The sequence below is a fragment of the Daktulosphaira vitifoliae genome, unplaced genomic scaffold (assembly GCF_025091365.1).
Source record: "Daktulosphaira vitifoliae isolate Bord-2020 unplaced genomic scaffold, ASM2509136v1 Scaffold_2, whole genome shotgun sequence".
Lineage (NCBI taxonomy): Eukaryota > Metazoa > Arthropoda > Insecta > Hemiptera > Phylloxeridae > Daktulosphaira > Daktulosphaira vitifoliae.
In genome coordinates, this window is record NW_026099573.1 from 30051820 (window position 1) to 30078774 (window position 26955).

At 27.3% G+C, this 26955-nt stretch overlaps 1 protein-coding gene and 2 non-coding genes across 3 annotated transcripts in view; 2 read left to right on the top strand and 1 right to left on the bottom strand.

Annotated features, from left to right (window-relative positions):
• The window catches only part of LOC126897246 (limbic system-associated membrane protein-like), a 228785-nt gene that overhangs the window by 93584 nt on the left and 108246 nt on the right, over positions 1-26955 (bottom strand). The window lies entirely within an intron of this gene.
• Positions 25679-25752, top strand: Trnan-guu (transfer RNA asparagine (anticodon GUU)). The gene has a single exon. It is a non-coding gene; the product is annotated as a tRNA-Asn (tRNA).
• Positions 26656-26729, top strand: Trnan-guu (transfer RNA asparagine (anticodon GUU)). The gene has a single exon. It is a non-coding gene; the product is annotated as a tRNA-Asn (tRNA).

The window sequence follows — 26955 nt, forward strand, 5'->3', positions numbered from 1 at the left end:
TTATAAAAAGTAAGAAAAAATAAGCGAGAAGAGCTCAAACTTCAGTTGGTCGATGATTGAAAAAAAACTCGTTATATGATAGGGTGACTATTGATACTACAAGCAAAAGTTTTTCTCTGCCTACGTTTTTATTTACTTTTTAAAGAATGCGCACTGAAAGCTCTTTTCACCATCGTAAACTTTGTTATTTACTTTAGTGTTTATCAACGAAACTACTACATAAGAGCATTTTTGTCTCTGGATTAAAAACAAAAAAGGTACGCGCCAGTTTGAATCTTTATTAAACTTAAAAGTTTTCCAAAGATTCTGTCTGTCGGTAGTTAAAAATTGACTATAGTATTTGGGTTTACCATGGTAAAATCAAATATTCCATACCTTACAACTATGAGGACATCAGTAAAAGTATATAATTAGAGAGTTATGCTTTAGTAAATTGAATAAATTTGTTTCCACTTCAATTCTTAAAATAATAAACATATTTGTTTGATTCATACTTTTTTTAAGTCTAACACACATTTCATAAAGAGAGTGACAAGTATGAAAATACATAAAACAATGGTAATTTGAATCCCACACATGTGTCATTAAGAGGTGCCTACAGGTAAATAAGGAAAAGTTGAAAAGAAAAATAAATATATTTTTTTTCTCTTCTTAGAAGCCTTCAATACGTATATTGATAATTTTTTTATTGCTTTTGTGAGTTTTTCTCCAGCGTCATAAAAAGCACCTTTAAAATATTATTTCTATATCTGTGAATAGAAACGTGAAGTGGTGATGAGGAAGAATATAAGTCAATTACCCATCGCGTGACGTGTCACGGTACATAAGGTTGTTAGTGTTTTGATTTATCGGCAGGCGTCAAAACTCAGTTTTTCGCAACAATAAATTTCTTTGCCCCGGACGATTCATTTTAACAAAAAGCTTTTTTATATATTAATATGCTCGCCATTATGAATTGCTATTAAAGAACACGAGTTGTGCGTATATGTTAATTTAAAAGCAAAATCATTTTTTTTTAATGATTTATACATTATGGCATTGTATTAGTTAAGTCATTTGTATTAAAGACTTAGAGAATATTTTGAAATTGATAGATAACGAAAAATATATCCAATTATATAAACTTTAGTTTTAAAGAAACAACAATTGAAAAAATAAAATTATTTAATAGTAGGAGATATTTCTTTAGAAATTTTTCGTTTACTTATCTTAACTTGTTTTGTTTATTAAAAAAAAAAAGGCATCAGTTTTTAGGCGAATGAAAACCTTTTCAAGTAGAAATAGAATTTGAAATTCAAGTTTAATGCCTAAATACCAATTACGAAATTAATTTCATTAAAGTAAAAACTGAGTAGTAGTAATATTAGAGCCCTTTGAATATTAATGCACCATTGGGTCTCTTATCTATAAAACCCTATAAACCTAAAATTAACTAATTACTTTACACCAACTATTTTACATTAATATTATTTCTGTTATATGCTAAAAGCTTATACATAAAATTATTATTTTTGAAGCGATGAGATAAACATGTCTTACTAAAAAATCATAAAAAAGAGGTTTTTTGTAACACTAACTAATTAGAATTAAACTCGTAGGTGGTAACGACGAGTCAATGGTTCTCAATTAAATTTAGCGCTATATTTATTAGTCCTACATTTTTCATTTATATTAATTAAATTTGTTTTTCGAAACATGTGCGATAAGCTCTATGGGATGCTTGTTATTTGTAAATAGTTGCAACAAACATAAACAGGTCTACAGTATATAAATAAATAAAATCTCAATAAAATATTTGTTGACTTAAAAACTAGAAAAAACTAATTAATAAGATAATCTTGTTGAACTCAAATATGTGTTTACCAGCTATGTGATACTACGGCAGTAAGCTTAATTTATATTTTTAATTATATATTGTTCAATTAACTTCAACAACAAAAGTGCAAAAAATATAAACGTAAAGATAACATGATATCATTTTCAAAATTACAAAACTATATGTAATAAACTTTGTACTACGGATGAAGGTAATATAATAACTAATATCAATTCAACTTATAATTGAGTCTACAAAAGATCAATGGATCGTGAAATTACTGTCTCATCGTCATTTTATTAGACTCCATAGCCATTTCATTTTACTATCTCCAAAGGAAAATTATGATTAAATTATCTAATGTGAACTATTTCATTTTCTCATATGCTTTTTTTTCATTCATCAACTCGTAAAAACATTTATTACTATGTTCTTGTCATTTATATTATACACGTTATAGACATAGTTTTCGATTCTATCACTTTTGTCTTATATATATTATTAATAACTTGTTTTATTCAACGATTCGTCTATGGCCAATTGTCATCATAGCCAACCAACTCTGTCCATTTAGATATATCTAATAACCAAATGTACTATGATTCAGGTCAGACGTATTGTACATTGCATATAACTTGTATTTACTGAACATCTATAATATAAATTTACTTTGTCGTTAACATAAAACAATAGTTTAACTTTATTATATAATCTCTCACTGGTAACTAAGGTACACGATTCCCTGTCTATTTTTAGGTATCCAAGATCCTCAAGTATTAAACGGACCCCTAACAAACTATTTTTGTCAAGGTTTTTTAACATATACAATTTTTATTCAAAATTAATTTTTTTTTTCTATTTCTTACGTATGTATTATATTCAATTTTCGATTTATTGAACAATTATCATAGGTGTAGTTTGAAAAAAGTTTCAAAATACTAATTCTTATTTTTAGGTAAATAACCAACAATAGTAATATAAAATGCTAAGAAAATGAATTGGTCTACGGCATCATTTGATAGAGATTATTTTTTTTTATATATTAAGGCTTTTATTTTCAAAATAACCTTATTATTGTGAAATATTTATTTAAATTATAACTTTAATACGCTGGAAAATTATATACCAATAGATTTACAAGGAAAAAATTAATTAAAAATTATATTTCTAATTTTTTTTTTTTAATATCAATTATGTTTCTTATTGCTATAAGATATTAAGTGTCTGTTAAAATTTTAACAATTAATTTAAAAAAACAATTTCTACAGCGTTTTAATCATTTTACTCTTTTATTAATAATTTTTAATATACAATACAGCTTAGTTACGATAGCAGTCATGAGTTAATTGCCCAGGAAACCTTTTTACCACTTGCACTCTTTTTCTGTTCTACTAGAGTAGTAGTGTATTTCTACCCTACTAGCAGTAAGTGTCATTCGATGGCATCAAGAAGGTCAAATGAAAAATGTCACCACTCATTCAAATTAGCAAATGATATTCCAAACGACAACAATAATGCTACAAAAAAAATATATGGCTTTGGTTCCTTAAGTGCAACAATGGCAGTAAGAATAGGGGTCTCTGTATCCGGGAGAAACCAAAAGGAAGTACCCTATTCTATCATACAAACAGAGTAAATAAATCTTTTCAGACATCATTTTTTCATAGAATAATTAGAATATTCATTCAAAACCAACAGGAAATCATCTAAAGAGGGTTAATATTGTTGAAATATTGAAAATAATTATTTATCGAGTTAGAACTGACGTCAAAAATCACGGAGCATTGCCCAAACATTTATTGCGATGTCTTTTATAAATGTATAATAAAAATATTATAATTATGAATATTTTTTTTCCTCTTTATTCATTTATTGGGTTTTTTCAACCTACCTGTTAACCCGTAAGCATCACAAGGTATGCGTGAGCGAATGGCCAGAGTTGAAAAAACTTGAAAACAAAAAAAAGTTTAATTAACTACCGTTTACACTCTAATATTTTCTAAATTTTACGTATTCTTAAAGATACTTGTCAAAAGAAAAAAAATAATCTAGAATCGGTATTCAACAATTTTGTGGAACAAAAATAATAATAATAACTTCATAACTTTAATAACTAATGAAAAATAAAAACATTTTATTTTTTCAAAAATATTGTCTTAAGTAAGAAAATATAATAATTTACATGGAAATATTACATTTCAAATGAGTTATTCAAGTAAATAGATAATCGGCTAATAAAGAAAAATAAATTCAAATTCATATAAATACTAGTATAAAGTAACAAAAAATAGCCTTTATCATCTTTTTGGTAAATATTTTTCACATGAGACCTTTAATGTAATACTTGACAGGTAAATTGAATCATTTTAAAAGGATATATTACAACTATGAAATATATAATATTAAATAGAAGGTGAGTGTTAAACAATGGTTCACACAATATGTATGAAAATATAAAATATTCTATAATTTTCAAAAAAATTTTGATCCCATTCTCTGTTTTTCCCCTTAGATTTTTATTAACTAATGAACTGCACTACTCGTCCCGCCTTTTTATAAAAATGCTAATATCTCTTAAAATACCAGTCCAAAAGTTGTTTAACCTGTAATTTTTTTAGATAGATAATGTTCTAATTTGTATACTGGTTAAACACATTTGTTTCCATTTAAAAACTAATGTAGATATAAATTTAAGGGGATAAGATCAAATTGTTTTCTAATAATCATAGATCGTAGGATACTATTAATTTCTAGCAAAAAAATATTATTTAAGGTAACATCACCAGTATATGAATACCCTTTAATATTAACTAAAAAAATTGATTTATCTGAGTGTGAAAAATTGTAGTTAGTAGTTTTTGTCTAAACTAATTCTCTTTGCAATGTGAAAACTTTGCATACAGTATCATTAATTGAAAAATTCTGATTTTCAACGTAAAATAATAAATTAAAATGTATGTTTTAGTTAATTATAAATATTTATACATATTTACTGTAGACAATTTTCGAGAAAACAAATAGTTATTAAATTTATGATTGCGATATGAAAATATAAATTGATAAAGAAAAATAAAACATGAAAAACTGTCAACTATTCATTTACTGGTGAAGATGTCACCTCTTGTATTGTATATTTATAGTTGCTGTGTGAGTCATAATTAAACAATCATTCTGTATGTATGTCATCATATTGAATATGTATACAAACATTGAGAATAATGTTGGTGTTTTTTGCATTTTCATTATCTTTTAAATGATTTTTATATTTATAGAACAAAACATAACTAGATAATGACCAATTTCATGATAAAATCGATCAGCTACAAAAAAAAAATTTACTGAAACCTAAAAAATTTCATCTTGAGCTATGGAACAGTGCGTAATTTTATTATAGTACAAAAAAGGTGTGTATAGTCTGACGATCAAAAAAAAAATCGAATATTAGCATTATAAAATTGTTGTATAATACGTATAAAGACAATATTTCCATACAAAAGGACTTTAGCCATTTGTTAAAATGTGGTCTCGTGTACTTTTCCTTTATTACACATACAGTGGTTGTCTTTCGTCGTTTTTTTGTTAGTCGAATCCTCTTACACAGTTCAGGGATAAAACTAAAGCCCTTTATCTAGCTATTTGTTTCAATACTATATTGTATATACGTGATTCCAAATAACACTACAACTATGTGACAAGCTAACAAGATACTTAGATAACAATGAAATCGTGTTAGATGTAGTCGTACATATTTATTTACATTAAAGCTAATAAACAGCATTAAATAATTATTCAAATTTAAATGTATTAATTCATAGGAAAATTATACAATTAAAATATGCATTATGTATGTGTTTTAATTTACTGTACATACAGATTTTATACGTATACGCGTTTTTAGCATATTTTAGCCTAAAAAAATAAACAGATTTGATTTCTAAAAATTAGCATCTTGCTTCGTTTAACAAAATCATTTGAAAACAGTGTCCAAATAAAAGTTTTAAAATTATTCGTACTATTTTATTACGAGTACAACATATATTGTATAATGCAATTTACGCGATACTGATTAAAACAATGTAAAATATTTTCTAATCGTAAAGTAATTCAAGAAATGTTTACTTGTTGTATATTGGAAACAAAAAAATAAATCTACACATAACGTTTAGTCAAAATAATCGAGTGAAGTCAAATATATAATGTGTAAAATATTTATTGAACGACACAGGTGTCTACCAAAAACCCTAGAAATGTGTGTAATCAATATTTCAGTACGTTTCTACTGCCGATCAGTTTGGTTGTCCTCTCTCGAAAAAAAAAATAAAACAATATCTTGCCTATAGAGAGCAAACCCTTTTGTACCTCACCTGAAGTGGTTGCAACAATACAAAATTTCTCAGTAACTGTTTACCCATAGAGTTATACCTGTAGACATGGCAAAAGTTATTGAGAGGGTATTGGACTGACCGTAAACGTTTGGGAGTGTAAACGTATGTATCAGTGCGTGTGTGTGTATATGAGAAACTCTGCCAGTGACAAAAGGTTCCCTAGGGAAATTACCGCTTGCCCTACGTATCAAACGCTCACGTACCACCTTTACTATTATTTCTGAGAAAGCAAAGACCAAGAATTAAAGGGGACCTCGGCCTCACTCCGTGATATCTATTCAAAAGAAAATTGCATTAATAAACGGCTTACTACACACATTTTCGTCACCTTTTAACCAGCCCGGTGACAATGACGTTTCGAACATCAAGACCTCAAGGAAACGTGTTAAAACTTCATCCTCAGTCCCTCTTTCATGATACCGCTAGAAGCTGTATAGGATTAAATATACAGTTATTGCCACTTTAAATTATTTTTATTAATAAAACGTATGCAGAAATGATAAGAGTTTTCTACGGATAGCCTCAATGATTCTAATTTTAAACTCCTATCACAAAACCGGATCCTTTTTCCTGGTAAAAAGAAATAATTTTTCATTTATTTAAAATTCATTCGACTTAAATACCGATGTTTATTATAGAAAAAACAAATTACCGATTAATAACTCTTTACGCATTAGACAACCTTTGTTTTCCTAATAATATGTGTCGATATAAATAACATCGACACCACAGAAATTAATTTTCCATAAAAATATGGAATTAAAAATTGATAATGCTATTGGACGGCATTATTAAGTGAAATCATAACGTTCTCACTTGTAAATTAAAAAAATTTGTAGCACAAAATAAATGGCTGCATATATTAAAACTCAAATAATCTACTAATTTGATTACTAGCGAATATCATGTCTTTATATAAACGATGAGTAGTAGCTGTTTTCTACACATGTTGAATGTCAGAAAATGTAATTAGATATCATACGGTTATAATGTTGTTCTTATAACCCCAAAAATAAAAACGAGTTCAAAGGAACCTATTACGATGGAATAAACCGATTTTCACGGCGATAAATATTAATAAATAAAATGCGGTGGAAAATATGAAGATGAAAGGTAAATTGAAAATCCTTATTATGATAATCTTGTTATTTCTCGTACACTAGCTATATCTTAATCCGAGTTTTATGTATGTAAAATATATTCATATTTTTTCTTTATCCCACCTCGGCTTTAAGCTCCTTCTTCTTTGACCAAATAATATGCCAGCAAAAATATTATACAGAACGTAAATATCTAAATATTTATAGGAGTTATCTCGCTGTTTTTTTGCTCTATACAATATAGTACCTAATAAAAACAAAAAAACAACACACCGAATTGTCCTACAATATATTTAATTTGACGGCCATTCGTGTTAACTTATTAACGGTTGGTATATTTTTCCATAACTTTTAATTTATTATAATATAAACCGTGGTGTTTATTATATTTTTAAATTTAATATAACAATAATGTCATCATACAGCATGGCGCAAATTAAAATAAAATATTACATGATCATCTTTGCATTTCGTCAAGTGCTGCAAGGAATCGCCTTTTTATGAAGATCATTATAGTAATGGTGATAAACGTCAGAGAACTTAAATTAAACGACCTATATAATACTATTAGAAACGAGTACGGGATACACATAATGAATATTAAAATACATTATTGTTGTTATATGCGTTAAGTGAAGATTCTAAAGGTTTTGTCTTTAGAACGATGTTTCTTGTACAGACTTTGTGTTTCTCTAATGTTATCGTCTAGCCCTTTTCAAATCTTAAACCATGATTGTTCTAGACTAAAAGTAACTTTGGCATTGTTCATAACATTGCATGACCGAGTTGTAAATACTGTTTATGCGTTTTCGACCGAAGAATGGACAGCTAAGATTACAGTCGAAGATTTACAATAACAATTGCTGTTTAGTACTGAAAACTATGGTACCCCTAGACTACTCAATTATTATACCTATAATTGTAATGAAAGTTGTTTAAAAATATGTATTTCAACTTAATTATAGAATATTCATTTTTATGCTTAAATTATTTAGAATTATTGTAGTCATCACGCTGTTTTCTGTCAAAGTAATTTAAATATTATCTATTGCTTAAGGAAATGTTTTTTTCAGTATGATTAGAATAAATTTAATTTAAATGCTTTGAAAGTTCATTCCGTATATTTTATAAAATAATGTTTAAAAATGTGATTGTTTAATAACTTACATAACTATCAACTATAACTAAATACCAAGATCCACTTAAATTGTACAAGTAAAAAATGTATTAATTGAATTTTTATCGGCTGTCTAAATAATAAGGTAAAATTCGGTTATTCTAATTAATAAAATNTAAATGTGATTGTTTAATAACTTACATAACTATCAACTATAACTAAATACCAAGATCCACTTAAATTGGTACAAGTAAAAAATGTATTAATTGAATTTTTATCGGCTGTCTAAATAATAAGGTAAAATTCGGTTATTCTAATTAATAAAATTAAAAGTTACTCCTTAAATTCATCGTACGTCTACAATTTTTTTTGGAAATAAAAACAATATTATTTTTTTATCTATACTGTCAATATTTACTAAATTTATCACTTAAAACATTATTATAAAACATTCAGAGGAAAATGTATTACCTTTCACACTCTTATTTTAGATTTATCTTTATTTAATGTTTGGATTACGATAAAACTAAAATTTGTTTGCACAATATTAATAAATCTATAAAATTTTTATAGCTCCAAATATAATAAATTTCATACATTTTTACAAGAACCAACTATTTTATTAATAATGGAAAGTAGTAACCTTTGTCATTTTATTCAGACGCCATTCAATACTTCAAGTACAAGTAATCATAAAGTAGTCTATGAAGAAATTTGTTTTTATTTTTTCAATTTCTATTTAAATAATCGTCGGAAAAAACTGTTATTTTCAATTTTCTTCTTGTATTAATAAAAGTAACTAGATAAATAATTATTTATTTAGTTATTTTCAATTTTCCCAGAGACATACATAATTTACGTCTCCGAGAAAATTGAAGAAAAAAAATAACAAAGAGATTGCAGCAATATTATTTTAATAGATTGTTGTTCGGAAAACCGATTAGGATGATAAATTTGCTGATCATAAAATTTTATTAGACTTTCACACAAAAGACATATTACCATATCCGGTAGCCATGACACCCGTCACTACTATTCCTCTTTTGGTTCTTCTTACATATTTTTCAGAATAAATTTATTTTGCGTCCCAATGGGTTATGTTTTTCATTTTAACTTATATTTAATCAGAGTACTTCCTTATATTTTTAAACAACAAGTATAACCTTATCCTGGCATTAATATCTAACTCGAGCAAAAAAATATCACTATATTAGAATAATATTAATCGCCGCTTCAATGAGAGTTTCACTGAGAAGTTCAAAATGTGAATATTACAACTTACAGGAGAGCGCTTTTTAAAGTTTAAAGTGTTTTTTTTTTTTTAATACGGAACATGTTTGATAATTTTACTCAAGNGAGCAAAAAAATATCACTATATTAGAATAATATTAATCGCCGCTTCAATGAGAGTTTCACTGAGAAGTTCAAAAGTACAACTTACAGGAGAGCGCTTTTTAAAGTTTAAAGTGTTTTTTTTTTTTTAATACGGAACATGTTTGATAATTTTACTCAAGTTGTAGAATGTTATTCTGAATTCATTGTGATTGTTAGTAGTAATTGCACGTATAATAAAAGTAATATTGGAGTAATATTTCGTTCAATTATAGACTGAGTAAGTGATAAAATTATGAGGCATGACGTCGATAATAAATTACGCTATTATTAAGAATAAACTGTTTTATTGAATCTTTATGACTTTTTCGAAACATGAAGTCGATAGAACTTTTTTTATTATAATAAGTTTCTCATAGTCAAAATGTTTCAATAAGAATTTATAGTTTTAACTACTAATTCCCATACTTTCGATATTTAGGGCATTTACACTTCATATCACCAGTAATTAAATTGGTTTTCGATATAGTTATACATAAATACAATAAATAAAAAAGTTCAATATCGAAAAAAGTCATTTTTCGTATTAGAACATTTTTATATTTAAGGCATCGTAAATTTATACGAAAACCGAATAAGAAGCCGAAGACATTAATTTTATATAAATGTTAATACACACTAAAAAGAGTATTTGGAGTGACTAGACAATTTTTCAATTGTCAAAATACCAGTAATATGATATAGCAAAGCTTTTTATTTAAAAAAATAGTATTAATTTCCAAGAATAAAAATATTCATAATATTTCCACAGAGAACACAATATTACAATATTGTAAAAAATAAAAAATAAAATATGAGTACTATTTTTATTATATCATTTTTAGAATCTTATTAGAAATATTTTTGTTAACCAAACGAGATGACAAAATGTTCGATAATAGCATAAATTAGCACATGTATCTATTTGAAATTACCCTTATATTTTTTTAAAGAATGATACAATATCGCGAATAAATAAAATAAAATCATTTTTTTGCTAAAGCTAAAAAAATTTATCAACACTATAAAGTATTTGAAATGTTAAGTCTTATTTAAATTAAAGGAGTACTAGAAGGTTATTTTGAATAAATATTAAAAGGAAAAATTGTGTTTTTTGTATATAATATAAATTTTTATAACTGAAACCCTCTCCCTATTTTTTGTTAAATAATGATTTTTTCATAAAAACAAAAAAATTAAAATTAATTTTTTTCATTATCTACTTAATAGTAGATAATGATCTAAATAAAATTTTTACTGGACTATAAACAGTTTTATAATAGTACTTTTACTTAGATGTTAGTATTTAAAGATTTAGAAAAAGTAAGGAGCAGGTTAGTGTTTAGCAACGCTCTATTTTTACTACATTTATCGCAGCAGAGATGAGAATTCTTTAATGTTAACCTTTTTTTGCGTTTTAAAATTGCAAGAACTTTTTAAAAAGAAGTTAAATTTTATAAGACCTTAATATAATATATAAGAGACAATATGTTTTTTTCTATATGCTATTCGTGAAAATTTAATTGAAAACTTAGTAGGTAAAGTATACGAAGATTTTGAACAATACCACATTTATTTAAATTTTTTTTCATTTCAAGTTTTGAAAATGTTTGCGAACGTTTCCATCCTTGAAACCTTTATCAAATTAGTTTTTTAAGAATACTTTATGATAAAAATAAAGAAAACATTTCAAAGATTTTTTTTCTAATGGCAGATTATCATTGGAAATAATTTTTCTTTAGAATAAACTTATTTACTGTGGTTCATAAAAATAAATAAAATTTAAGCTGTACATTTTTAGACAAAAATCATTATTTAACAAAGACAAAAGGCTGGTTGTATTTTTAACGAATTCCACTGTATTGTCATTTATTCTCAAGACTTCTAATAACATAATTGTTTACCTCTGACAATCAATAGTAACTAATGTTAGTCTTATGAGGACATAAATTTCTCTCGGTACAGAATTTTTCAATCAGGTAGTGCAAAGTATTTTTATAATCAATAAACATTACCAAATATTTGATGAAATATTTTATAAGAAGTTTCATATGATAAATACTTGTAGAACTTTTAATACGCACCTGTAACACAACAAGAAAATAAATTATAGACAGGAATTTGCATTGTAAAATAAGTGAAAACTATTTATACCGAATAATTTAAGCTTAGAACCTCAAAGCTACAAAACCGTATAATTAGGTGTTTACTTAAGAAGGACAATTTAATGATTCAGTGACATCGTTAAAGCGAATATATTACTTAAACAAAACGCCGACTCAGTACAATCAACAGAAACTGGGTGTTAGAGATGTAAAAGAGAATTAGGTAAATCTATGAAGTTTTCTATTGATTTATTCACCAAGATGTGAGTAAATAAACAATCAGAAGACAAAAAGAAAAATTTACTAAGTATTATTGTATTTTCTGTTTATCACAAATAACACAATTCGATTAATTAGAGCTGCGTTTCTTATTACGGAATATTAAGATTGCATAAATGTAAATAACATCATAATTAGTTACATTTTTATTATTGATATAATTTCCTCGTCTCTCCTGTATCTATATTAATAATAAAAACTCATGAAAGTAATCAAATCCAAAATACAGGTATTTTCAATTTGCATAAAATTGTTAACATAGGACAAACAAACGTGAAAAGTTAAATATATTTTTTCGCTTGTTCAAATTATTTGTAGTTTCAAAATAGTTTTTCGGTTAAATTACAAAGTAACATACCAACATGCCAATCTCATTTATACTTCAGATTTATGACACTGTTAGCATATTTTATCTGTGACGTTAATTAATAGAGATTCGTGATTTTGATTACATAGATAACGAGTGAAAATTAATAATTGAGTCAAAACCTTATTCAATAGGTAAAAATACGTTTAAACTTTGAAATAAAATACTTTACGTAATTTTTTTGAAACATAATCATTCGATATACTTTAATGATTTAAATCCTAATGCGTTCTTATTCATAATATTTTAGTAGCATGTGTATGATAATTTTTAACACATATCAACATAGCAGCCATTGAACGTTTGAATTATATTCTCTTTTTAATTGGTAAAAAATGATATTTAAACACACTAATGAAATGACAGTAGTTGATGGTTTTAGTATATTTTTAGGTCACAGCGAATTACAATAGTAAATGAAGATAAAAATTGTACAATGTCACATTAACATAATGTACGTATAGTATTTGATATTTATTATTATATGATTATTACGTTATGACAAAACATATTTTATTTTTACTGCTTATGGTTCACGTAGGGCAAAGTATAACTTTGTAAATCATATTTTAATGTAATTCCGCGCAACGCGTTTTTCGCAATCACAATTATTGTCGGCCATGGAGTATAATTACGATAAATGACTGGGTTGTGGTTATACAGTACCGTTAAATCTAATAACGAGTAAGCAATAAAACAGAACAGAGGGGAGCGACAAGGCAGCGAAAATAATTACTGTATTTGTAACATTGTCATCATCGTGATGTGGAATAGAGAGGTGTCGCAATCATAAAAGAGTGACAACTACTTTGACACTATGATGGCCCGCATTAAAAATTGTCCTTTTCCGTCAACTCGACAACTAAAAATCATAAAAAAAAATTCGTATCTTCCTGCAATCGGATCGTATAATTTTGAACGAGTCAATTACTCGGGAAGTCTCTCATTACAGACATTTTTTCCAGCCAAGTGCAAAACTCGTACGAGTGCTTTTGTTCGTACGGATCTTGCAGACTTATACATGTTATACGCACATATCACACGTACTATATAAATGTATACATAAATCGGTACTGTGGTAATGACGACGGAGTGCAAGTCAGAGGCTGAAATAATATTTCACGGGCATAGGCGGAATGTATATAAATCCCGTTGGCTTTGTTTTTAGAGGGAATAACAGACGCGAAGCCAATTTTGCCTTCGGTTCAACCATTAAAAACCTTTTTTGTTCTGTTCTAATGAAGCGCCGTTGTATGATAATAACCGAATGCAGAAGAGCTCACGGGAAACATCCTCCGACGTATGTGCGTACATTATTGTTGTTGCTGTCGTCGTCGTCGTCGTCGTCGTCGGGGTGGCAGAGAGGTTGATGGACTTCCCCAGTGGTTTTCCAAATGGGCGTGAGAAATGTTTTTGGGCGGCGATGAAAATAATTTTTCGAAAATAGCTTTCAGGTCATTTTTGCCATTTTAAAACGGACCTAGGGGCATGTATACAAAACAACTAAAAGCGTTTGACGCATTATGCTGTGTATTTTTGTCAGTTTGCTAATGCTGCAGTGAAAACCAAAGAGTGCTGTACGACCGTGGGCGTGAATTGAAAGCAATAATTCGCATTTTTCGTATTCACCCTTGCCCACAACACTTGACGCACATAAACACTATAGTGTACACGAGTTACTCTCTCTCTTGAAATGTTGTTCTCTCGTTTTCCGAATTTACATCGTTATCATTATTTATAATATTCTGGCAAACCAACAGAATAATTAAATCTCAGTCACACATTATAGTGTTGTCGCAGCAGGCAATCCGTAGGTATATACACTATATAAAATGGTATCGCGTTGTTATTTTGTCTTGTATTTTTGTTGCCCGGCCTCCCTTATTATTTAGAAATATCTATATCACCTTTCACTTTGAAACATTACCTGCTAAGGGCCATTGTACAAACTGCTGATTTGATTTGAAAATTCATCATACACATGCAAAACGAAAATATTATATTGAATGTTAACACTTCAAATTCAAAAGCTAAAATCAATACTACGTATTTTGAAACTTAAAAACTTCTTACACAATTGAAAAATTAATAGTAAACCGCAAAAAGACTCATAAATTAGTTATAATTACCTAAATATCCGTCGTGGTGTCATCTTTAAATTATTTTGTATATCATTTATTAGTACTCATGTCTAAATTTGTAAAATTTTTACTATGTTACCAACATTTTTAACATATTTACATTTTGTTAAAATCCTATTAATGGTTCATAATAAAATTTATGTCATCAAATAGAAAATAAAGTTTATGGAAATATTACAATAGCGATTTATATAATAATCGAGCTGAAATAAATTTGTAAATAAATCGTTTTCATCAGACTATGTTTGTTGTACTGATTTATTAATAAATTTAATTTTAAATAAACAAACTCAAAGTATCTTATACGTTATTTAATACCCAATTATGGACTTAATCTTCGATTTTTCCTACCTATACACTAAACTTCAAAAGAAGCAAATATAAATGTGTGTAGTATTGTCGACTTGTACAAGTAAGGTCTATTTAGCATACTGGATACTACAATAAGACTTAAAAAAAAGTTATATCATTTACTAAAGTACAAAATTAACCAACGGGTGTAACACATTCAAAACTCGACTATCTATAACAATGCAAGTAAAATGAGAGCTCAATTTCGTTTTTAAACAACCGACTGTTCGGCTCAAAATTAATAATATTAACATTCTGGGGACTATAGTAAGGAAAAAAGCTATCGTTAGCTTACACGCGACTCTTCCATTAAACTAAACATTACACGGTGTAATTACTACTGTGAGTGTTGTTGAATTAAGTTTTATGATTATTACTATTTTTCCGTTCAATGAATAAAAAACAACCACGAATTAATAATTTACATTAATGTTTAGAAAATTAAAAGTACCATAATTTAAAAGCTGAACACCTATTCATGTTGTAATAGTTTACCAAAAAATGTAGGAAACACCGTATTTATTTCTAGTAATTTTATTGATAGTAAGTATTAAAAAGGTAATCGTTTTTGTAGGATAAGGCGTTTAAGATTTAAGGTTAAGATTCTACGATTTTCCCTGACTTCTGTAAATGGATTTAAAATCTGATATTTGCACGAGAAATACTATTTAACTTAACACCATTTAATTTTTTCTATCGTCCCTTTCTTTATCTAAGGGGCAAATAATGAATTTTCCTGAAAATTTTAATTTTTGCCATCTTTTTACAGCCATAGAGTAAGAAATTTGTTTGTCAGAGTCCCGTACTCCGTTAATAATTTTCGATAATGGACCTTATAGGAAACTTCTCTGTCACATTAATTTATCTCGGTCCTCTCTTTATCCGAAAATTCGATTCATTTGTGGGGACTACAAATGTTTCACGGGAATAATGTCCTCACAGACCTCATTCGAACTATGTAATAATATATGTATATAAGTGTATATATAAACAAGTTAATAACAAAAAGTAAATTAAAAACAATAGTTACATCATTTTGTAGCTAATTTGCAGTTCACACATTTAATTGACAAAAAAATCAAATAAACTACTTCATTAGAATTTTTTTATGATTAATGGTATACTTAAATTATTTAAATATTGTTGATGGCATTAAATATTAGATATTCACATTAGGCGAAAAAATTGACAACATGGTTTTTTTTTTTTTGTAGGATGAACATTTCACTATTTTTGTTAAAATAGTTGTGACAGGTATTTTTTATAGAAAATACATTACAGATTTTAGTAATTTAGAAAGTATTATTAACTCGTGAATTAGTTTTAACAAGTTTATCTATTATTTATACATAGTGACTATATCATTTTAAGTTTAGACCGATGAACGGGTATTCATGCTAATTGATTTTGGTTAAGTCATTAATTTCCGCAGAAAATACTGAAAATGTTTAATTTTTATAAAGATAAAAATTATTTGGTTCCAAAAAATCATAACTTCAATTTTTAAATGGGAATTCCTGTTTTTAACTTAATAATGTTATAATTTTTTATATCCAATCAATCGCTCATCCGTTACATAATGTTAACGCTTAGTAATTTGACATCAATTACTGATGATATTTCATTATTAAAAATAATATAATTATAAATCAAACTAGGAAATATTATCTTTAATAATTCATATATGTTAATAGTCACACTGTTATTAGGTTATTATAAGGTGTTTTGAACTACATAATTTTTCTCTTTACATGAATTTCAATTGTTCCTTAGGTTCTGAGAAAACGAGTGTCCTATCCAAAATCGATCACCTGTATATACACAAAAATTAACTACTAATTTTTTTTTATATATATAATATTATTATTAGGAAATACGTGAATAATGTTTGATAATAGAACGCACATCCGTCAAAGTTGAATACTTCTAGGGATAATATCATAGAGTACGGCAATAGCGGTCTTGGAAATATTCTAAGCGTTTTCAATTATAATAATAACGCCATAGGTACGTGTACGACGTTCTCGCACGTTTTCTATAAAGTGTAAATTACTTTTAGATTTTGACGCGACGCTTCTTCATTGCACTATACATCATTTTATTACACCGATTGACAGCCAGTTTTGATTTACAACGAGCTCATCTCGAGTTTTATTTATTTGATTTTACTCATACCAAATACCCTATTCCTTCTCAGAGCTGTATTACTTACGGCTTGTCAGAACACACGCCTCAATAATATCATTGACACACCGCAGTGAACTAAATTATACTCGTAAACGAGAGCTTTGAATTAAAATCTTTATCTCCACACAAAACGCTGTTATAGAATGTTTTATCTCGTGAAATGTTTCAGTAACATACAGTTACTTTGGAAGACCTCTTACGCCGATTTTGAAAAATGTATCCGATGTCATTAAAATATGAATAGAAGTTTGCCAAGCACAAGTAAAACTTTATCAACAAAGACGCGACGATGGATTTCGTTGTACGACATTACTCAATGGTATTAAAAAAAAAAAATTACTTTGTAATTCATTTTGTTTAGATAAATGCTTCAACTTGAAATTCAAATAAATGTTTTAAATAGAACATATTTACACGTTATTGTGGTGTTAAGCCGTTCCTATATATTTCGTTCTTACACTCAATACAATAATAAAGTAAACAATATTCAAGCTTTACAAACTACCAGTGGTACATGTAGTAATGATAGTAATCGCATACGGTTTCAGAAGCGGCAAAAATGGTATCAGATTGTTGTGCTATATATTTTGAAGGCGTTAAAAGAGCTGAGGATAACCAATTGGTATTCAACTGGCGGCCGTCGACGCCTTCGATATGCTTAAATATAAACCGGCAGTGGTTTATTTTATAAGAGATTTCCAATCGGATACCCTTACGACGGTGAAAAGTATTCAAAGGGGGCAGTAAATTCAATTTCGAGAACGTGTGCCAACCATCGTTAAAATAAAGTTAAACAGTCAGTTATTTTACTGCTATACGACATTGTTTTCATCGTACAACAATTAATCAGCCACTAACTTAGTCTATTAACACCTACTACGAAACTATTTTATGTTCCCTGTATATATATGTAATTATTTGCCTATTCGTTAAACGATTTTTATCCAAAATATAGTAGGTCTTTTATTGCTTAGGTAGACAACACAACCACAGAAAAAGCAAAAACTCAGAAAAANATATATTTATTTGCCTATTCGTTAAACGATTTTTATCCAAAATATAGTAGGTCTTTTATTGCTTAGGTAGACAACACAACCACAGAAAANGTAATTATTTGCCTATTCGTTAAACGATTTTTATCCAAAATATAGTAGGTCTTTTATTGCTTAGGTAGACAACACAACCACAGAAAAAGCAAAAACTCAGAAAAAAAAACTGAAGCCTCATTAATTTAAACGTAACGTATCGTTTTTTTCAATCAAACGAAAATATACTCTCTTAAACAACTACTGACAATAACACAATAATTAAATACTTATTGCAGTTGACAGAAAACGTTTGAAAGTTTTTGCTTTAAAATTAAAAAAATAATAACAATAATATAAGTGGAAGAGTAAAAACAAAACAAAAATAAAATCTGGGCGCCTATTGTTGACAGCTTCTATTGAAAATAATCAACAAAGAAAATTTTTTTTTCACTGACTCTTGTCAAAATGTTTAATATACTGTATGACCATGTCTCATCTACATAATACAATCCCCGGGAGAGACAACAGTTTTTTTAAACTTATTTTAGACGTTGATATGGGACATAAAATATTAAATTTAACTATATATCCCTTTATAAAAAGTGGATTCAATACTAAAAGCGAAATGCCTCTGTTCTGTTTACAGGATGGTAACACATGATAATGTAAATGGTATTTTTTTGTAATTTTAAAACGAAAACTATTAATACATTTATGTAAATTTCGAATACAAATTACATTTGACGTGTTTAACTAAATATATATTTTTTAGTTTTTTAATTATTATTTTACTAAATTACAGTGTGATGCTAGGTGAAGTATTACATTAATGGCAATATCTTCCGGGTTTTTCTAAATTGTGAACCAGATATTAACTTAAAAAAAATATTTATTGAAAGTTACTCAATTACTGTCGTTCAAAAAATGTTTATTATTTTTTTTTAAATTTTGTTTTTTCTTATCTAGTTTAAAATTAACAGTATTTGCCATAAAAAATTAAAATTAAAAAAAATATACATTTTAACTGAACGACTCAATTGTACGTGTGATTCATTTGTTTTATTTTTTATGTGAATATACGGCACTGGAAAAATCTCTCAGGTCATTTTTAATACTGACTCTTTCAATGGCTTTACGTGTTGCTAGGCTTTATAAAAAATAAACACTTATCCAAGTGCAAACCCGTACGAACTTTAACTACTTTGGTCAAATAACTCAGCGATATTTTAAGCTGAAAGATAATAGAATTGATCTAAAAATTTTGTAATTATTTTTCCAATATTTTTTTTGTTTTTACAAACTCGCTTTTATATATGCTGGTTTATATTTTTCCAAACGGTATTTTTGTCAACTAGTTATAACAAATTGAATTTTAGCTAAAATATAAGAAGAAAAATTGAGAAACAATAACAATTTAGCACTGTATAATTTCAAATTAAACTGAAAATTGTGATGTTAATTAAAAACTAAATTCAAACGAATTTATGTTTTTTTCATCAAAAGTCCTTCGTAGATACTAAGTAACGTTTGTGTTATGAACGTGATCATTTTACCATAGTACAAAAAAAGTCATAAAGTTAGTTTTTCTTCGCGCTCCATTTATTTGTAACCGAAAAGTCTAATGTATATCCGAAGACAGTAGACATTGGCGTGTAAAGTTCTTTTTCAATGCCATCTTGTCCGCACACAACAATAGGCGTCTCTTATACCTAACTATGACAAACCAAGTGTGAACATTTGATTGCTTCACTAAATCATGTCCACTGTCCCACTACCATGTCATATGTACGTTACTCGTAATAGATCTTGCAATCGCATACTTTCCCCCGCTGGTCAGACCGGAAAAAAAAACTATTGTAATGCTGTAGAGACGCCACCCTAACTGCCTACTGGAAAGTATTCCCTTTTCAGCAACTTGCCTGTTTCTTTACTCAAATAGCCCTATTTCAGATGCCGGAAATATTAAAGCTGTGCAAAAAGTACAAAATAGGATAGGGTTTGACAATAGAAAAAAGCAAAAGTTCAAGAGATTACTTAAAAAAAAAAATCATTGATCCCATCAACAATACACGATTTCAAATCTATTGTAATGACAATTAAATTATTAAAATCTTTAAAATTGGTTGAAATATATTTTAAAACGGTGTTTGCGTGGTAATTTTTAAAAATTGAATGTTTTTTTTTTTTTAATGAAAAGAAAACTATAAATATATATTCACACAGTGGAATAGATCTAATGGACAACTAATAAATTTTAATTTACTAAATATTTTTTTTTTTTTGACAGCGTTACAAAATTACAATTAGAGTTTTATACTTTAATTAACGTTAAAGCGCAGTATATACACTACTTTATTACATACTAGTAATATACTACCAGTATGTATACTGTAATACTACATAAAGATAGTGTTTTTCTCTGTTTTTTACATAACTTAGACCAATACTTGATACTATTAGAAAATCATAAAAAATTGAAATTTTAGAATATTAACTGGGTTAAAATAAGAGTTTTTTATATAAATATTTCACTTCAAAATTTACATTTAAAATAACCATCCTGAAAGCCCAAAACAAATTTGATTGAATTTTTTTTTTTTAATTTTTTATGTAATAGAAAAAAATTACTAATCATAAGTTTAGAACGTAGTTTAAGTATAAAAAAAAAAACCAAAAATATTAAGTAGATGAAAAGTTATTAGATTTGTTTTACTTGTATATACAGTGCATGTTTATACATTTTTTTACTTAAAATATTAGCTATAAGCAGAGAAATGACAAAAAAATATTTTTTTTCGTCTGATTTCCTTTCTCGAAACAAATTCTACGTGCGCACCCCGTTTAACATAAAAACATAATTTCAACAAATTTGGATATATAATTTGGTTATTAAATTATCGATATAGTCGTAAATAAAGTGGTTGATGTATACGAAGTTAAAGAAATATTTTGTGAAAAAAGTCTGAAAAATTTAATACCATGTTTTTTTCTCATAAAACCTCGCAATGATTCTTTAAATTGCCAAAGGTTTGAAACATTCGAACGATACAAAACAGATTTACACACCTTATGGACAAGAATGTGAGACATACAAATGAATATTTTTCACTTTCGGTCGATGAAAACGCAATCAGATTCACAAAAACAACAAACGAACAATTTCCGGGTCATTAACTAGTACCGTCGCTTATTTACAATGTTCGTTTCGAGCAAGTATGAATTCGGTGCTTCGACATTATTTTTTTCATCTTCTTCAAAAAGGTTTGAAATATTTACAAAAGATAGTAATATAAATGAAAACACGTTTCCGCTCATGTAAAATATATGTACGGAAACAGAAAGAGTGACGATAGCTTTGGGGCATTAGAGAGGGCGCAATGGGTCTAAAAGACAAAAAAAATATATAAAAAGATAAAACCGTGGTGGCGTTTTCTCATTAAAGTGTCTTTCGGGGAAGTGAGAAAGAGTTAAAATAATGGCTGGGTGAAGAGCTGTAACGACAAGAGTACCCACTGCCGTGTAATAAATACAGATTTTATGCGCGTTGCTTTAATGGGACAGAAACGATGGGTAATGTACACAAAAAACGTCATCGTGCACTCATGATTTTAGATTGTTACCAGCTTTATTTCTCACTTCGACACGTGACCCCAGTGTTAATATTTGGTTTTCATTTTATCTTCTTCTATCCGCCGTCGATCTTAAGTTTCTAGGTGTTAACCTTTGTGTTTAAATAAGATCTTTTAGCTTTTTTCATCGCGTTTTCGTCGCTATTTGCATGACCCGTACCGGTTAAGATCGAAGTTAACAATGTCATAGGAATTTGGACAAATTTAACCAAAATTATTTTAAGTTTAAATAAAAAAAAAAAACTTAAAACGTAAAACGTAAAACGTTTTATAGCGTTATTCCTGCTGAAATAGACTTTTTTTACCATGTATGAAAATTACTAACAGTTCTAGCAATAGGTAATTAGATAACATGACATTTTTTCATTTACCATGATCAATGANTTTATAGCGTTATTCCTGCTGAAATAGACTTCTTTACCATGTATGAAAATTACTAACAGTTCTAGCAATAGGTAATTAGATAACATGACATTTTTTCATTTACCATGATCAATGAAAATATAACGTTGCACCGAATATTCTCATGTGCGATTACAATAAAAATATTTCTCAAAGGGTTGCGTTCTCGGATTTAGAAATACTTACAATTTTTTAATTAAACTAAAATAATTCGTGTAGAACTCGTATTGATAAACTGATTTGCAAACAATGTCCGTATTATATAGGGTATTGTTAAAAGACAATTGAGTCGTTTAATTTGGACTAAAGTCCGTGACTTACGGCCATTTCACTGGAGTGTAATTATTATTCGCATACAAGTTTTTGTATTATAAGGGAATGATAATAAAAGGAATGAGAGAAGTACGCAGGTTACAAAAGTGTTTAATTTAACGCGAATCCCGTAATAACTCAGACAGTGGTGTCCGGTGATTACCTTTTGGTTCCCTTACTACGTAGTATATGGTCAAACGTAGGGAATGAGGGTTAGAAAAATATTAAGCCCATCGTTATCAGATCAAAATACACGTGTTGTCATTAAAAAGATAATGAAAAACAGTAACAACTATTACATTTACTAGCCACTGCCAAATAGACAATGACCCTAATTTCGCCGCCACCTATCTGATTTTGATATGTGCACCATAACACTAGAAAATAATTGACAGTAGTCGTCACTAGCAAAATATAATTGCAGTGTCATGCTTTTACTTTTATTCTTGATATTAGAAAAAAAATCATTATTTCTATCGAACAGCAATCAAAATCTCGATAACTATCCCTAATTAATATATATTAAAACTCTACTAGAAAAATATACTTTACCAACGATTTCCTATTCGATGCTAAGCAAAGAACCATAAACATTACACTAACAAAAAATGATAACAGATAATTTTAATATCAAACAAAATATTATTCAGTTGATTAAATCTAAATAAATTATAATTTTTACTAAAAATATTTTTGTTTTTATGTAATTTATTTATTATTGAAATTTCATTTCTTGTTAGATTGAATTTGATTTTTATTTAGTTTATATATTAGTAATATTGTAGTAGTATTTTAAGTGGTGAATGAAAAATTAACAAATAATTGTTCATTAATAGTTTGATAACTATTTTGATGTTTCCAATATTTTTGTCTAACAATATAATATAATATAAATATTTCATGTAAGAAATATAAAAATAATTTAATATTAGAGACAAAACATATAATTGTAAATATTGACATATTTTTTTATTTTCAGAGATATTAAGAAACCCGTGTCCGAGGTTTGAAATTGTTAGGTCGAGTTGCTCGCATTTGGAAGATAAAAAAAATTTACTACAATTAAATATATTTACCAATAGATATAAGTGTAGTAAATTTACTATGTGTTACTATGTAATTTAATTGTACAAGAAGTCAACATTTTTTATGCAAATTCGCATTATATTAATCACTGCCAGTTTCCAACCAATATTGGTGATCACGTTACGATCATTATGTCAATTCTCTTTTATGCTGAGTAATTCCAACTATATTTGTTTTATTTTTTACAACTATATTGTTTACGATAATCTAATTAAATTTTATTATACATATAATCAATATTTATGTATTTGCTAAAAGTACAAAACTCCTTAATACGCTCCAGGTTTTTATAAGTTTTTCTGTGGTATCAATGATTCGCTTATTTGGTTTCTTCAACTCTGAAATAAAATCCACTTGAAAAATATATATTTAGCGCTTTCTTTTTAATGTAAGTTTCGCAATTTATCTGTATTAATCGCAAATGGCATTTTAAATCGATTCGTTTAGTTTCTTTTTCCATAAATTTGTATATAATTATTTAAACTCCCGTATTTCATGTTTTGAGTGTTCGTTTAAGCTTTTTGAAAACTTAAAAGACGATTGTGTTTTCACAGTCATACAATTGTCTGTATCAACAAATATTATTTAATTATTACTTAAAAGTATAAAAGTTTCCAAGTTATAAATTTAACTAACTACATTAAAAGATAAATTGAATATTTTTTTAAATAGACTAGTTTATTTCATTTAAAATTAAATTTTCGGCTAAAATCTCTTATAATCATTTTTTATTGATCGGTGATGCAAGGAAAAGCTAAATATCGATTTTCAACTTTTAAAACTGAATAGGAAATAATATTAATGAAAACAAACTTTTTTAGCTTTGATGCGAAGCTGAGAAGGTATTGGTTTTACTGAGATGTGTTTTTTTTTTTTTTATAATTTTTTTTTTTTTTTCTGTTATCACTTTTTCTCAGCTCTCACCTAACCGATTTCTTTCAATGATATGTCAAAAGATAACAAATCGTATCTAATCGATGATATTACCCTCAAAAATTGAAAAAATTTCTCGTAAATGGGGGAAACCTCCAAAAAAACTACAAATTTAAAAATCGCTAATTTTCGAAATTTTTTCAATTTTTTTTTACTTAAAAATGCCATAACTTTTTAAAAATGAACATATCAATATAATTTTTTTTTTATATAGATGCATGATATTATTACTTTTCATTTGATATATTTTATTTGTATATCTAACCCTTTACCTGCTCACAAGGGGGGATTTAAAATGACAACTTTTTCACAAAAAATTAATTTTTTCAACTTGACTTTTGAAAATGTTCCGGAAAGTCTTACACTTTTATATATATCTTAAATTAAAGTTCATGTAATATACTTTATCATGGAAAAAAAAAATTTCGGACTTTATCTTATCTTCACGGTGAAAATGGCTACCAAATGCTATTATTGTATGAAAATTCTCGATTTTATTTATTACATTTTTAACATTATAATGCTTTAACACAATCTAAAGATTTGCATCGAAGCGTTTTTTTTTTATAGTGATTTTAATCACTGTCAGATATCATTATACTTGATCCAACTATGCCACGTTACCACTGTGCCGCGACCCCCCTGTGCTGGGTTTTTTATTTTGTATATTTTAGTGTTGGTTGCACTGTTTTATCTTTAAAACAAGTGATTAAAAAAAATCCGAAATAATATTTGAGATAGTGGAAAATTCGAATTTTTTTTTTAATTAAGCCACGTATAAACAGCATATAAACACATAAATTTTTTATAAAATTTCGAATTTAGATTAACTGTTATTTAAACTAATTAATTGAAAAATCTAAGTTATTTCAACAGCAAATTAAATAGTGAATTTAAAAAGTCGATAGAAAAATATGAACTTGTTAAGTTGAAAAGTTAAATTAAAATTAACTTTTTAACTTAACTTTAACTATTTAACTAGTTAGTGCCCACCATTGTATAAATTCAGTATTTCACTGAAATCTTACTAATTTGCTAAACATATTCATTAAGCTCTCGATACCCACCAGCCTCCGTGGCGCAATTGGCTAGCGCGTTCGGCTGTTAACCGAAAGGTTGGTGGTTCGAGCCCACCCGGGGGCGTTAAGATTTTGCATTTTTACAGAATACTTTTGCATTAATAAATCAGAGTTATATAAATTTAAGTCAAACGTGCTTTATAAAAAATATTAATATATTGCTATTTTCTAAAATGTTTTAAAGCAACAATTTTGAAAAAGAAATTTTATTTAGAAATTAAAAAGTTCAACAACGGAGAAATTACATGTACAATATACATTAATATAGAAGACACTTATTTTTATAAAAATCAATTAAATAAGTCATATATGAGACCTTTTTTTTTTATAAAATATTATAATTTTCTATTTTTATTCTTAACGTGCATCGTTCAGGTGAAGTAATTCTCACGGTTTGACGAAATGTTAACACTTTAAGCGTTGACAATGATTTAAGCATTAGTATTTTATATTTCAAATCGATCGTGCTTGCTTTCGAATACCTATTTTTTAATGTTATTATACACTTTATTTTCAATGAATTTTTTTGGCTTTTGATAGTTACATTTGTATATTTATTTATCCGTTATAAAATAATTATCCAAAAAAGTCCATCCCTTATACGTTATAAGTGTGTTAATTTTATTTTTGTAAAAGACAACATACATATTAAACTAGCTTATAAAATGGGAAATAATTTAATTAAGACAATGACCGGTCATACTATGTTTTGGATTAGAATTTTGGAAGTTATTATAATTTTAATGTATGCTGCCATTTAAAAATACCTTCTCAGCTTCGCATCGAAGCTAAAATTAAATTGACACCTTTATAAAGTATAAAGGATGGGCCTAAAAATTATTTCATAGCAGATATATGGAGAATGATCGTCTAATGTATCAATGATCCAATAAGAATACCACAATAAAAATATATTGTATTATATTAATAAAAATATATAATTATGAAATTTATTAAACGTTCAATAGCCTCCGTGGCGCAATTGGCTAGCGCGTTCGGCTGTTAACCGAAAGGTTGGTGGTTCGAGCCCACCCGGGGGCGATAATTTTTTAAAAGTAACAACATATAACACCTAATATCTAAATAAAATTAATATGTAGCATAAATCCAATTATTGTTTGGGAAAACTTTTAAATTAAAATATAAAATATTTTATACAAATAGTTATTTAACATTTTTTTTAGCTTCGATGCGAAGCGGAGAAGGTATTAATTTTACTATGATGTGTTTTTTTTTTTTTTTTTTTTTTTTTTTTTTTTTTTTTTCG